Here is a 13,469-nt window from a genome sequence, read left to right as displayed (position 1 = left end):
AAGTACATGCAGAACCACTGTATAATTCCTAGAGACCCAACTTTTCATTCAAGGCGGTCACTGTGCGCATGCGTCATGGAGTTTCTCTCCGTTTGTGTTTTCATTGGTAAGTGCAGACAAAGTCAAGATTACAACTGAAACAAGCATTGGCATAGCCAATAGGTCTCGCCTTTGGGATATTATAAGTGTTTAGCTATGTAACAGTTGATATTGTTGCACCAAGGATATTGTGCTGCATAAGTAAATACTTATAAGGTCCTAAAAGCGAGACCTATTGGCTATGCCAATGCTTGTTTAATCTTAGCTCCTTGGTGTACCAGGGAGCCGATGGACTAGTCCAGAGATTTAAACAAGCATTACAAATGCATCAGGTCTCGTCTTTGTCCAAGTTAGAGCATTTTTTCTAGCAAAGGGTGTTTATTTTTAGAAGTGTTTTTATTATTGTGTCAGCATTTTCCAATGTACATAATATGCATATTTAAGCATGTATTTAGAGGTTTCGTTATTTAGATATGCAGATGTATTGTATGTGTATATATGTGCATATATATGTTGGTCTATATATGTATATAGGTATATAATAGCATAGTGTGCATACATATACAGATCTATACATGTATAAAAGCATGTATTAGTGATATTGGGATGGATATATGTATATAAAGTGATATCTTTAATAAAGCAAATGGCTTTAACTTAATCAAAGGCGAGACCTATTGCATTTTCAATGCATGTTGTTTTAGGAGCAAGCATGTTTTTGGAACACTCCTCTACTAGGAAGTCAGACAAGCAAAGCAGAACTAGAGTTAAAATAGGGCATTAAATCAGTTCGGAAACATGTGCCAAATGACTCCATTTTCTATTTGTGTACTACCCTTAATTCTCCAAGAAACTGCAGACATTACGTATGCAAGATGCGCAGTCACATACACAGTGCTTGTGAGTTACCTAAGTAGTCTAAGGAGCTAGAAAAAGGTGTGGCACACACCTACGATTCGGAGCAGAAACACCCCACGGGGCCCTCTTCCTACACATTGAGGAAACCAAAACAGAAAAAAATAAATGCATGGCAAGGTGAAATCGTTTATTAGTTAAAAGGGCCATAGCTGCACAGGGAATACATTGCATTCTGAAAGTGGCAGGGATCAGTGCGTTTCTGCCAAAAAAACGCGCTGAGAATTGTAGTTTGTTTTATGAAAAGGGCTCTGTGGCCAAGGGCTTTCCTTTTGGCCTCTCTGTAGCGACTTGTGTACTCTGAGGAATATATATGGAATGTAGGCATGTGTAAATATACACAATAACATTACAAAAAGTCTGCAGGTTCTAACAGGCTGTAACAGCAAGAAGGTGCATCTTGGACCCGTTAGAGATCCTGGTGTTAAAATCCGTGAGAAGAAATTGTGGTGCCCAAGTGTCACCAGTAGAAACAGGCGGCCCACACTACAGTCACATGTGTTCCCGAATCCCTACCTGCATCGTGTGATCCTGTGCAGATGAGCTCTCTCTCGGTCTTGACCCCTTCGCCCATCGATATTTGAAGCCACAGGAAAAGCATAGCCCCTAGCACTGGGGGTGTTTAGTTAATAATACTAGGCCCGGCAAAGCAATGCATCGCCATGGAGAGGGCAACCTGCAGCCCAGTTCCCTCATCCTGTCCTTTGCACACAGCTGTGAGTGCCCCGAGCCCGAGCCCGAGCCCAGCCACTGAATGCACATCCGGTTCCACCTGGAGGGGCTACTGTTACTGGGAGTGTTCCTGCCTCGAACGGAGAGCGCTACTAACAGCAACAACTTAACAGCGCGTTGTCACTTCTAAGCGCTGTAAATAATCGGCGTTACAGTACTGTTACTCAAAGTAAAGATAACTGACCGACCTCAGAAGGATGGTCTGCCCATGACATCCGATGTCAGCAGCAAATGTTGAACGCGTCAACTGTACTGTGATTGTGTTTGTGAGGTAGTTCCGGGGTTTTGAGTGCATGCTTTTACTAATGAAGTCGTTACAATTCCAGGTCTCATTTTTAACCTCAAGTTAATTTCAAGTGGAACAGTATTTTCCGCATAGTGGCTTGGATATTCACGGGGAGAGGCGAATGAAGTTCTGTGATGGGGCAACTGGCAGTTACAGAAATGCAGGGTTTGCAATAAGACATATATTTGGTCTCAGTTTCCTTTTATAAAATTGCCTACGTTTATTGACACTGTTTTACATTAGATATTTACATGTTCAGTTACCCACGAATATAAAAGCAGCCACCTGGTATGCACCCGCTAATGCACACTCACTAAGACGCATGCACAGACACAAGCTCAAAACCTCCTCACGCACATACAGACACAATTTTTGATACCTTATATAAGGCGGTTATCTGAGGAGCGTAAAAAAAATCGTGTAGCTCTGTAAAGGGAACTACAGTAAGGGCACCGCTGGAAACTCTCTCGAAAGCAGCGAAAGACGTCACCCCTAGAAATGGTGTGTGTGTATATATATATATATATATATATTATATAACTTCTGTTGTCCTGTGCATGAAGACGCACTCAATAACAAGCGGGCCCCGTCAATTTGTAACAGAGTCCTTTATTCCGATAAAACCAGCATTCATTTTCAAGCTTTGTTAACCGCCCTACGCGTTTCAGAGCTGCCTGCTCCTTGTTCACGGGCTTGCACAAACAAATCAGCATACTCGCAGAGAATTACAAGTCCCCATTAGTTCCTGCTTTTATCACCCCCTAGTGGCCATGTTCCGGTACATTTGCATCAATTGCATTCTGGGACTTGAAGTTATTCTCGCGCAATATCTCCCTTCAGTGGGTTCTGCTGTCTTTGTATATATATATATATATATATATATATATATATATATATATATATTTTGTGTATATAGCCCTTTCTTACACTGTACTGTGATCTTTTATACATGCCCGTTACTTGCAGCGACTTTCCCTTGTGTTTTCTTGGTGAGAAACGTGTTCACCAGCAATTTTTAAACTTGCTAGAAACGCGTCATTTCGTTACACATTCTCTTTCTTTTCCGTCATATTTTTTTTTAATATACTCCCGCAGCAAATAGAAATTTCACTCTCAATACGTCAGAATTTGTTTTCCAAGTCGTATTAACGACCGGGACAGATGAACAAAACAATTTTTAATATTTTATTACAATGACTTCAAATCAATAAATGAATCATTTCCAATTTTTAAAAAAACATATTAAATACATGTTCAGACAATGACGGGCATATAAACAGATTCAAATTAACATATCACTCAGGTAAAAAAGAAAAATCCTTTACAATGTGTTGTCATCCTACCTAGCAAGTCAAACTCTTGAAAATATTTCCCGTCGGCGGCTTCTTTAAAAACAAATACATCAAAAATCACAACAGAGCATGCGCACATTTTCTAGTGCTTGAGAGGCTTCGTGGCACTCTGCTTCATATGTAACCTGTGATTTGACATACTGACGTAATAGGAGGGCTGTGCTTGCAGCCCATTTAGTGTCAGCGTTTGCTTTAAGGCTCACACCAGCACTTGCGAACATGCTAACACTATCGACTTTCTAAGAGTGCTTCGATTACTATGCCGTGGTACCGCTAGGCGTTTCCATCTAAATATCTCCACTGTATGTTTCTTTTTAAAACTGCCTGACACAAAGAGCTTTGAAGGGCCTTTGATTGGTGTGAGCAGGTGGGAGCATTCATTCAGAATGCGCGCAATTGTCAGTGAGGCATTGTCCCCCACACCTAGAGAAAACAGCAGCACATCTGGCTGTCGCTTGGGGGGGGTGGGGGGGGGGGGAAAGAGTTGAGGCCCCTCCTCTGTCCAGCTGTCAAAAGCCTTCTTCTCATCTGCGTCTTTAATGGGATTACATCTCTGCACACGTCTCCCTTTAGCAGAGCAAGAAATGCAGGTCGGACTTCAGATCACCGGATATGGAACCAGCAAGATGGGTTTATAATCCCAGCTTTGCTCATCACTTAAGAAAACTGTGTGACCCCGAGCAAGTCCCTTGCTTTCCTGCTCTCTCGGTTCCCTTACACTCTAAACCTAGTAGCGCTTCATAACCTGGAATCAAACCGAGCGCTGCAAAGCAGAAATGAGTCCAATTCATCTGATGGCGCCTGTTTTCTAGAGCACCTTATAGTGAAGTTTTCGTTCTCACTTTTTAAACTTCCCATTCTCTTTGGTATTCGTCACCCTCGAGCTTTGTTACTATTTTTAGCATTTTCTCGCGCATCAGAGTGGGGACCAAGCTCGAAACTAGCGTGCGATTGATTGAAAGTATTTGAGAGATGTTTTTGTTGGTTTGTCAGTGATGCTGTTTTTATGTTGCCGGAAGTGTTTAGAGATCTCCTGCCTGTCTGTGGTGATAAGTGAACACGGATTCTGGGACCGAAGTAGGACACAGGGCGGGTGGGGGTAGAACAGGACCAAGCGCTCGCAATGACTGCCATGACGTTTCATTTGCCTTTTCTGCAGTCCCACATGGACGGCCTCGCTGCTAAAAGGTTTCTTATCTTTCTGGGGTCATGTGTTTGGCCGCCCCATAAAGATAAGAAACCGTTTGCGAGGAACGCAAAGCAAGCGAGGCCGTCCAAATGGGACGGCCGAAAAAGCCAAGTGGATACGTCACAAGGAGCTCTTTTCCAATGGCTGGCCACCGTTTAGCATAAACGGTGACGCCAGCCAATGGAAAAGAGGGGCGGGGCTTAATGCCCCTTACAGAAAATACCCCATATCATTAAGTCTCACCAGCGAGACTGCGCATGCGCGCAGCCTACGCTAGCCGAGACCTAAAAAGCTTTAGTTCGAGGAAGGTTAGTTAGGGCTGTATCATGGACAGAAAATGTTAACAGTGAACAGGGGTCTATTGAATAATGGCTTACCTTTCGGCATCATTTTCAGTAGTTAAGTTCTTAAAATTAGATAGACTTTTGTTGGGATATAAGGCCAGCAAAGCAACATGACTGGTACAGTCAAAGTACTGAGAGGCGTAAATGAGCTTGCCTTTGGAGGGCCTGCTGAGCAGCCACACAGCCCCAGTGTTTATAAAAGATACAATGGAGACCCCGGTGGCATGGCCTTGGGAATGGGCTGGGAGCACCAATATTCCAAGAGGTGCAGCAGGGAGCTGCTTGACTTAATGCCATGCAAACAGCAGCTCCTCCATCCCACTTGGTTTCATCTGGGTCCCATTAAAGACTTAGCAATCAGCCCTTAATATACCTCAGTGTAATTGTTAGCACCTCATCAACCCCCTGCCCTCCTCCCATCTTCCTCACGCCTCCTGCTAGCAGACTGCAATGACTGCCTGCCCCCACAGCAAACACCAATTTTTATTTCTGCCCAGGGCACTGTCCCGGTCAATCCTATTTAGGGCCAGCCCTGGGATGGCCTAAGATGAGCTGTAGCACAATCCAAAAATACGTGGACAAAATATAGAGTTAAACTGACGCCTGCCAATGAAGACTTCTTTCACAGCCACCAAACTCCCTCAGTGACTAGGACAACTGGGAAAAAAGCAAGCTAAAATAGAAATGAGAAACAAATAAAGCATAAACTCAAACAGAGTAAAGTTCACACTCTGTATAGATCATGGACTGTACGCACTGATTATGGAACCAAGAACTTCCTAAAATGAGTACACAGATATTCCTGTTTAAGGCCAGATGCAGTATCAGTAGGAGGTAAAGACTTGGGTAGTCGGCTCCAGCTAGAGGCGCGCAGACTCCTGGTTAATAAAGGCCTCCATGGAGGACATGGTGGCATGGTCTCTGATGCGTTGTAGTGTGATGCAAAATTATATGGGCAAAATAAAGAATGAAATAGAAGTTCAGTGTCTTCTGTCACAGCCAACAAGCTCCTGTGGTGGAGGTGCATGTTACTACCGGGAACCGAAATTGGCGTAAAAGGAAAAAAAAACCTTCCCTTTTAAAAACATACAGCATTTCAGCGGCAACTATTAATGGGGTTAGAGAGAGCAGGGGTAGGGGAAGTGAGGAGGCAGAGAAGAGTTTTGTCCTTTGCTCAGAAGGAGTCACTGCTTAGAAATACTTGACGTGGTGATTTCATACATCTAATTCTGCCCCAGCACCAAATCAAATGAATTATACAATACTTTTGACAAGCAACAATACCTGTACCTAAAATACTTATTTTATTCTTACTTTACAAAACTAATACTGCATGCCGACCTTATGGATTTAACAACTTTAAATTTCTTGTGTGGATCTAGTGGTAGTTATTTGATTTTTCAAATGCTGCCAACTCTGATGCCTCAGTGGAGAATAATATATCGGTCTGTATGGTCAGTGTACTTGTGATCTTGCAAGGGTTCCATGATTCCAAGGTGATTTGCCTTTTGTAGAGCCGGTCTTGTAGACAGACATCCTGGGTTTAGTGTCTCATGCTTAAATTCACATCCAAGTTCATGGGAAATATTCGTATGCTAAGCCCTATGGTCAGCTGAAAATGGCCTTATTAAAGATTTTGCCCCAAGGAAAAAGCCAATAAAGACCAGACCACTAATTGAAAAGCCTCTGAAGTTTTTCTATGGTGTGTTTTTCTATGGTGTGTCTTGGGGACTTTGACGTTGAAAGCTTCTTGCTAAAGAGATTCTTCACGTCTAACATGATGGCCAACCCACTGATGTAGATGCACTTGAATAGGGAGAATTATGGTGAAAGGGATGCAGCCTATGCTCGGAGTCAGGGAGTCAAAGCTAGTCCCAGCATGGTCTGCAGTGAGGGAGCGCCCCCTCTTGTTCCATTTGTCAGACTGAGACTCAGACCAGCCATCTTAATAGTCTCAAAAGTCTTAGAAGGTGGAAACTGGTCTGTGTTGTTTGTGTTGGGTCTAAAAGGGACCTGTTTTTATGGGAGCAGGACTAGGTGTGATTTGCATATGTCTGGTCTTTGCCTGGAATACCACTAAGGGCAAAAAACAATGGACTGGAATACAGCCCAGAGTAATTACCAATAGAAGAGATTAATCAAAGCATTCCACCATTTTTTTTGTTTTTCTAAGGTTTTTTTTTCCAAAAACAAACAGACAGCAGACTTGCTAAAAAGGTTAGCCTGGGGAACAGGAAAACAGTAAAGAGAAACTGGACTGTGTGCAAGCAAGGTAACGAAGCTTGTTTCCCCAATTGTTTTAACCCCTTGCATGCCCGCCCCTATCCCAGCCCAGTGCCGCGCCTTGCATTAGCGGGCGGAGTTCATGACGAGCTGGACTCGTCATGGGCACAGCGCCACCGCAGCCCATGACGAGTCCAGCTCGTCATGGGCACTGAAGGGGTTAAAAAGCACTGAAGTCTTAAAAGACACTGACAAAAGACAAAAATGTTTTAAAAACAGCGGAAGAGACAAATACTAGTGTTTAGTGAGTCTTCTTTACAGAAGAAAAATAAAGATACGGCAACATTGAATTGCATTGCACTGGAGAACACTAGAGAAGTCTCGCTGGCTCCACTATAATACATTTTTTGAATAGTTAGCTGCTGAATGCCTTTGTTTATAAAAATGGATTGGAAATAACTGCAATAAGAGTTGTGCTTTTCAAATGGAATTTACTCAGGCTCGGCAATTTAAAAGCTAATATCAGATAGGACGTATTATTTAGTTCCAAAAAGAGATTAATGAACATAGGCAGCGCTATTCAGGGAGTGTAAATATTAATCAAAACCTCAGGATGGACAAATTAAAGTTAATTGCCTTTGGTATTGTTGAACAGGCCGCAATCACATATAGAGCATGGTACCTAGCCAAATCACACTACATCACTTTATCACACTCTCTCCACTGTTGCTTTGTTCAGAATCAAGAACTAACTGTTTCTCAGCACAAAAAATATATTTTTCGATAGCTTAGTTGTGGAATGTCGGTCTTCAATTCTACAATTGAGCGCAGGGAAGAGAAAATTACTAAAATCACACGGCCTTCATAAAATGTTATACAATAAGGGCCAACTGTAGAACCTCACTAACGTCTAAAAGACTGACTCGTATTCATTTCCAGTACCCTAAATTGAGGTATGGTCACAACCAACACCAAATGAACATTCCTATCGAAGAAAGGAGTAAAATTACTTAATTAAAATACTTTAATTGATGTTTTGAAACTAAAATCATGCACCAAAGAAATCATGCCCTGAACACTGCTTTCATATACACATATTCAATGTCATACTATCACAGCATCTGGACCAAGTAAACCTTGCGTGAGCAATTGTAGTAAAATTATCATCCTGAGTTTTAAACTTAAAACCTGAGACCACCCATAGGCATGTACTTCGTTATTTTCTGTACTTCACGACCACTAAACAAATCCCTTCAGATTCAAAGCCAGTGCAAGGATTTGAGGTTTCCATAGGTAGACAAAAATGGATTAATTCAGCAACTAATTGTTGGTTGATACGGCTCGAATACAGAGGTTTTCAATTTTCTCCCAAGAGATGAATGCCTTCTAGATAAAAAAATAAATTTCTTTGCACACTGGAATACTCCAGAACTATGCATCTCTCATAATGCATTTTCAGGTTTCTTAGAATAGATCTTAGTATGTAATCGTTTAACGGTTGAAGGGGCAGGATCTGTCGATATTTATTTTTAGAAACTGCTCAGCCCCCCAAAAGGCAATGTTTATTACCAAAATATCTACCTAAAATAGGAGGCAGAACAATAATGTATCTTCCCTATAGATCCATCTGAGAAATAGCATTATTAGTACATAGCATCGATCTTTTCCAGACAGTAAAAACATATTTAAACTCGTTCTGTTTTAGATCTCAGACCAGTCTGCACAGCCTACTGTTGTCGTACTTTAATATTTACTTAGACTGGGCTATGGCTCTGTCCACAGTAGAATTTCTCGGACACTCTTGGCTGTTTGATGCACCATTCCTTCTGCTAAGGAGTACTTTGTAACGAATGAGGCACTAATTAACAGCCCAAAAGTACACATTTCAAATTCTTTATTTCATAGATAAATTTCTTACAGAACGTAGTTGTTTTAGTTGATTTTACTGCAGTAGTCTTCTTTTAATGTTTTATCCAGTCCTATTGTCTCTACTGATGCACGATTACATTTATGTGTTAGGCGACATAGTCTTGCAGCTTGTGTACTAAGCAAACCTTGTGCATTCAAATGTGTTAAAAATACAGATTTTTTACCTATAAACTTCAGACCTGAATAAATCAATACAAATTTTATTCAAAAGGCCCAATGGACCAAACCTTAAAAATCAAAACAAATGTAAAACATTCAGTCTTAACGGACAGGAAAAATAGTTTTGTGGAGCCATTTAGATGACAAATATTTATCAAACGGTGGTCATTTGGATTGGTTTATATTTAATGTATCATGTGATTTGTTCAAGTGCCATAGTGCTTCATAACCTTACATGAAAAAGCATTTGGTGTCACACCTTCTCAAATTGTAGCTCAACTGCCCATTTCATTGCTGGAAGAGTATACTTGTACACAAATAAATACTGTCATGATGTATCAAGTTTGATTTGTTCCGCATTCCGTCCATAATTTGTGTATCTTTTGCTTTCTTGCCCTACGTGCACCGGGTATGAACCTGGTGCGTCCCAGACTCACTGTGCCACTGGATTCAAGCTAACCTAGCTGATGAGGGGTTCTACCCAGACTGGTCCCAGGATGCTTATTTTTGGTCTAGGGAGGACATGACTTGGCAGTTCGGGCTGGACTTTTCCCAGTAGGTGCAGGGTCAAGACCGATTTGCATATGGCTGGGTCTAAACTGGGGTGGCTTGGTGAGCAAAAGAACAATGGATTTAACCCAGATCTCTTGACGGGGGTGAACGTTTGATTTGTTCCGCATGCTGCATGCGCAACTTTTGCAAGTTTGACCAATGCCACTGTACAATAAACTGGTAAAGCCTTAACTCATTGTTGGGATAACTGCTTCAGTGAGCTCAAGCTTGCAGTCTCTAATTTTCCTTTATTTATGATGATTGCAACGTACACCGGTTCGAAAATCTCAAGCTACTCTTCTTCCTATTCTTGACCCTGCTGAGAAGCTAGAACACTCCCAGCTCAAACGAATCTCCTCCTATACTTGTCTCCCACCCCAGAGTGTGTTATCAGGAAGCATCTGGAAAATGATAGTGGAAATTAGGAACTTTTGGTGGAGCCTCAAATATACATTTTAAGTGTAATAAAACCTCAGAACTGTGCCGCACCTCAGCACTAGTGATATAAGAAGGTGGTTTACTGAATCAATATATTTTCTAATCTAGATTACAAATTAGTTCTACTTTTCATAAATATAATCAAGTTTTTTGTGGGTTCAGCACTTTTCAATATGAGAAACCGCCAATATCTGACATTATGTCAGTTGAAACATCTCTTACAGGCTCTTGGTTTTCAGGTTATTTGGAGTTACAAAAGGGCCCTGACAGATCAGTCCAACAGAATACCTGCAGGTTCCATAGCTCGAGAGGAAGGTGAGGAATCAAGTGAATCATTGTCAAAAGCGTTGCTCCGTGGGGTCTCTGGAAACATAAGAGATAATAAAAACCTTACACTATCCTCCTTCTTACCACTGGGCTATCACTTAATGGGCCCTCTATTTGGGTGTTGGGGACAAATATATGCTGCTATAATTGTGCTGAGAGTTCAAGTTCCCTGATGAAATAGGACCCGGCTATGGGCACTAGACAAGGATGTCATTGAATTCCTGCTGAATGGTTAGACTTGAAGCTTCTAACTTTTGAAAGGGAGGTTTTCTTCTTTATAGCACATTGTTTAATTTGTTTTCCCCAAAGGATTACAAATTGTCTGATTTCAAATTTTACATACACATTTCACAGAGAGAATAGGTCCTTAGTGGGGAGGAGGACCCAGTTCTACAAGAGGCAAAACAAAAAGAAAAACCACAACCCTCCCTCCCTACAGAACTGAGCCCGGGGGATGGGTGATATGGAAAGGGGGATAAGAAAAGGGGTATGGGGTCTTCTGCATTTGGTAAATTTCCGTTGGCGATCAAGTACTTTGCATGTGGGAGAAAATTTCAGTGAATCAGAAAGTTCTATTTCTACTGTAACCTCTGCCATCTTCAAGAATCTCTGTGGCGCGGACAGGGGCACAAATGCATTGCCTGTTTGTCGATCCTTGAGTGCCAGCACAGGGGTGGTGCAATCAGACGACCCAACAGCACTCTGTTTAAACCTGTATTTATAACGGTGCAGCGAGGAACCTAAGAACGTGCAAAGCAACTCCACATTACTTACAGCCAGAAAGGAGTAATGGCAATGGCCACCTAGGATATTCATGGCACAGGTAGGGTTACATTTTGACCAATAAGCACCTTACTTGGTTACAACATATTCTGCAGTTATTTTATTTTATCTTGTTAAGTGCCGTCTAATTGTTCATTCTGACCTTTAACGCTGTTTTTACATCCATCTTGAAAATGTAATGCAATAAATAAAAGGATAATCCTTGTTACACTACAGATTTTAAATTAAAAGGCAAAGAAATTATGTCAACAGTAAAAGTGCTTAACAAACATGTACAAACTCCGCAACTCACATGATCATTTGTGGACAGAGGGCCATAAACTAGACCAATATTTAGCCCAAACTCTAAACAAAGCTATTGTGTCAACTCAGTGATAAAAATGATTGTCCAACAGCCCATACGTCAGTCATCATACCAACATATGTGATCATTCCACACTATCTGGAGTGAACTATCACGTTGATATTCCCAATCTCGTAATTAGGAATATTTGAGCATAGAATAGCCCCCCCCCCCAAATATATAGATATATATATATATATATATATATTGAAAAATGCATATAATGGAAGAGGATAATTTTATTAGACTTTCATGCATGTATACCACAGGCATTTTTGACACTTGTTCACTTATTTGCAAGTTGAAAGCCCATTTTAGGATTAGATCTGCTTTTATTCCCAAAGTAGATGGAATAACGTTTCTGTTCATCTGTATTGGCTCAAGCGCTTTATTGCACAATATTCCTAATTAACTTAATGCAAAAAGATTTTTTACTTCCCATCAATGCATTGTTTATTCTAGCTTGCTTGTAGAAAAAAATATGGCTTCTGTATAATAGAGACGAGAAGGTTAAACTTTAACAGCAGTAATGATGATCAGATATAGTCGTTGACAGACAACTAATACTTCGAGGCAAATAACAGATCATGACAAAAACGTTCTGCTTGGCTTAAAACTCTACTACGGTCGGATACGTTCGTGACAAAATGCTGTATGATCTGTATGTTTAAAGTATTTAATTCTTATGTGTTTAATGTACCATTACATTTTCAACCAGATTTTAACCATAACAACAACTATATCAGGGATGAAGGAAACCACATTAATTTTCTGCAAGCCGCAGAGGAGGGTTTATGATACTGCTTCGTGGTCAGCCCAGTCAGAGAATATTTATTACAGCTGGCAAAACAGAGAACATTTATCATCTACATTGGATCTTTCTCACAGAACACCAATTAAGTGTCGTACCAAGTAAGATGCTCCAAGAAGCAGCGGTCTGTGAAGTGTTGTTAAAACATGTCGTAAAGCAACCATTTAAAAAAACCACATTCTTAAACTCTCTCGGTCCGACACCCAAATTAATTTAATAGAAAAGTATACAAGCGCACAAATACCAACCCCAACTTCAGAGGTACAGCAGATTACATGATTTCTTGTTACAGAAACTAAAACAAAGGTCCTAAGACCACTGGATAACTGTTTCCTTATAATCGCTTTTCCAGATACAAGATCAGGAACTGCAGTGCCCCTGTGCCAGAGTGGCTTTTTTTGTCAAATGATTTGGGGGGGTGGCCCTGACAAACATTTTCCTGTTCAGCGAGACAAGCTCATAAGGGCTTTTCAGGTCTGGATTTTGACAGTGCCGTGATCTAACCGATCTACTGCTAATAATATACATAAAATGAGCTTTCAAACTGCCCCTTTAAACCACAGACTTTATTCAATTAGCGTGTTTCAGTCTTTAGCCCGAGACTGTCAATCAATTCTTGGCTTGAATGACAAAGTCTCAGGCTAATAGCGTTCTGGAGTAGTCATCTCTTGCTTAATGCTGTTGGCCATATGGATGTATCAGTCATGTCCAAGCCACGTGCTGGCATTGAACTGGATGTGGAACTACTTAAAGAGATATGCTGTAGGATTACCAAGAACATACAGGGGCTTGTAGCCAGACCTTTGATACCATTTGATGGCTTTACGGTCACTCTTATTTGCTTGGTTTCTATTGGATAATTGTTCCTGGTTTCAGCCTACCCATCTAGTATTCGTCCCTACTCTGGAGGGTAACCTCTTAACCATCTCTTTTACTGGCTGGGTTCTATGCTTCCTCTGCTCACTTTCTGATAGCTCCTTTTTTTTTTAAGCACTACATTAGAGTGATGTGTTTTCCAGCTGTTTCCCTCGTGCACTTTTCTCCTCC

The 13,469-nt window shown here is 41.1% G+C and overlaps 1 protein-coding gene across 1 annotated transcript in view; it reads right to left on the bottom strand.

Moving 5' to 3' along the window:
- Positions 1-13,469, bottom strand: part of NXN (nucleoredoxin) — a 419,399-nt gene that overhangs the window by 306,465 nt on the left and 99,465 nt on the right. The gene's annotated exons all lie outside the window — the stretch shown is intronic.

The sequence above is a fragment of the Triturus cristatus genome, chromosome 3_2, assembly GCF_964204655.1.
Source record: "Triturus cristatus chromosome 3_2, aTriCri1.1, whole genome shotgun sequence".
NCBI lineage: Eukaryota > Metazoa > Chordata > Amphibia > Caudata > Salamandridae > Triturus > Triturus cristatus.
Note: the sequence above shows the minus strand (reverse complement) of the source record. Positions and strands in the feature narration are given on the sequence as shown.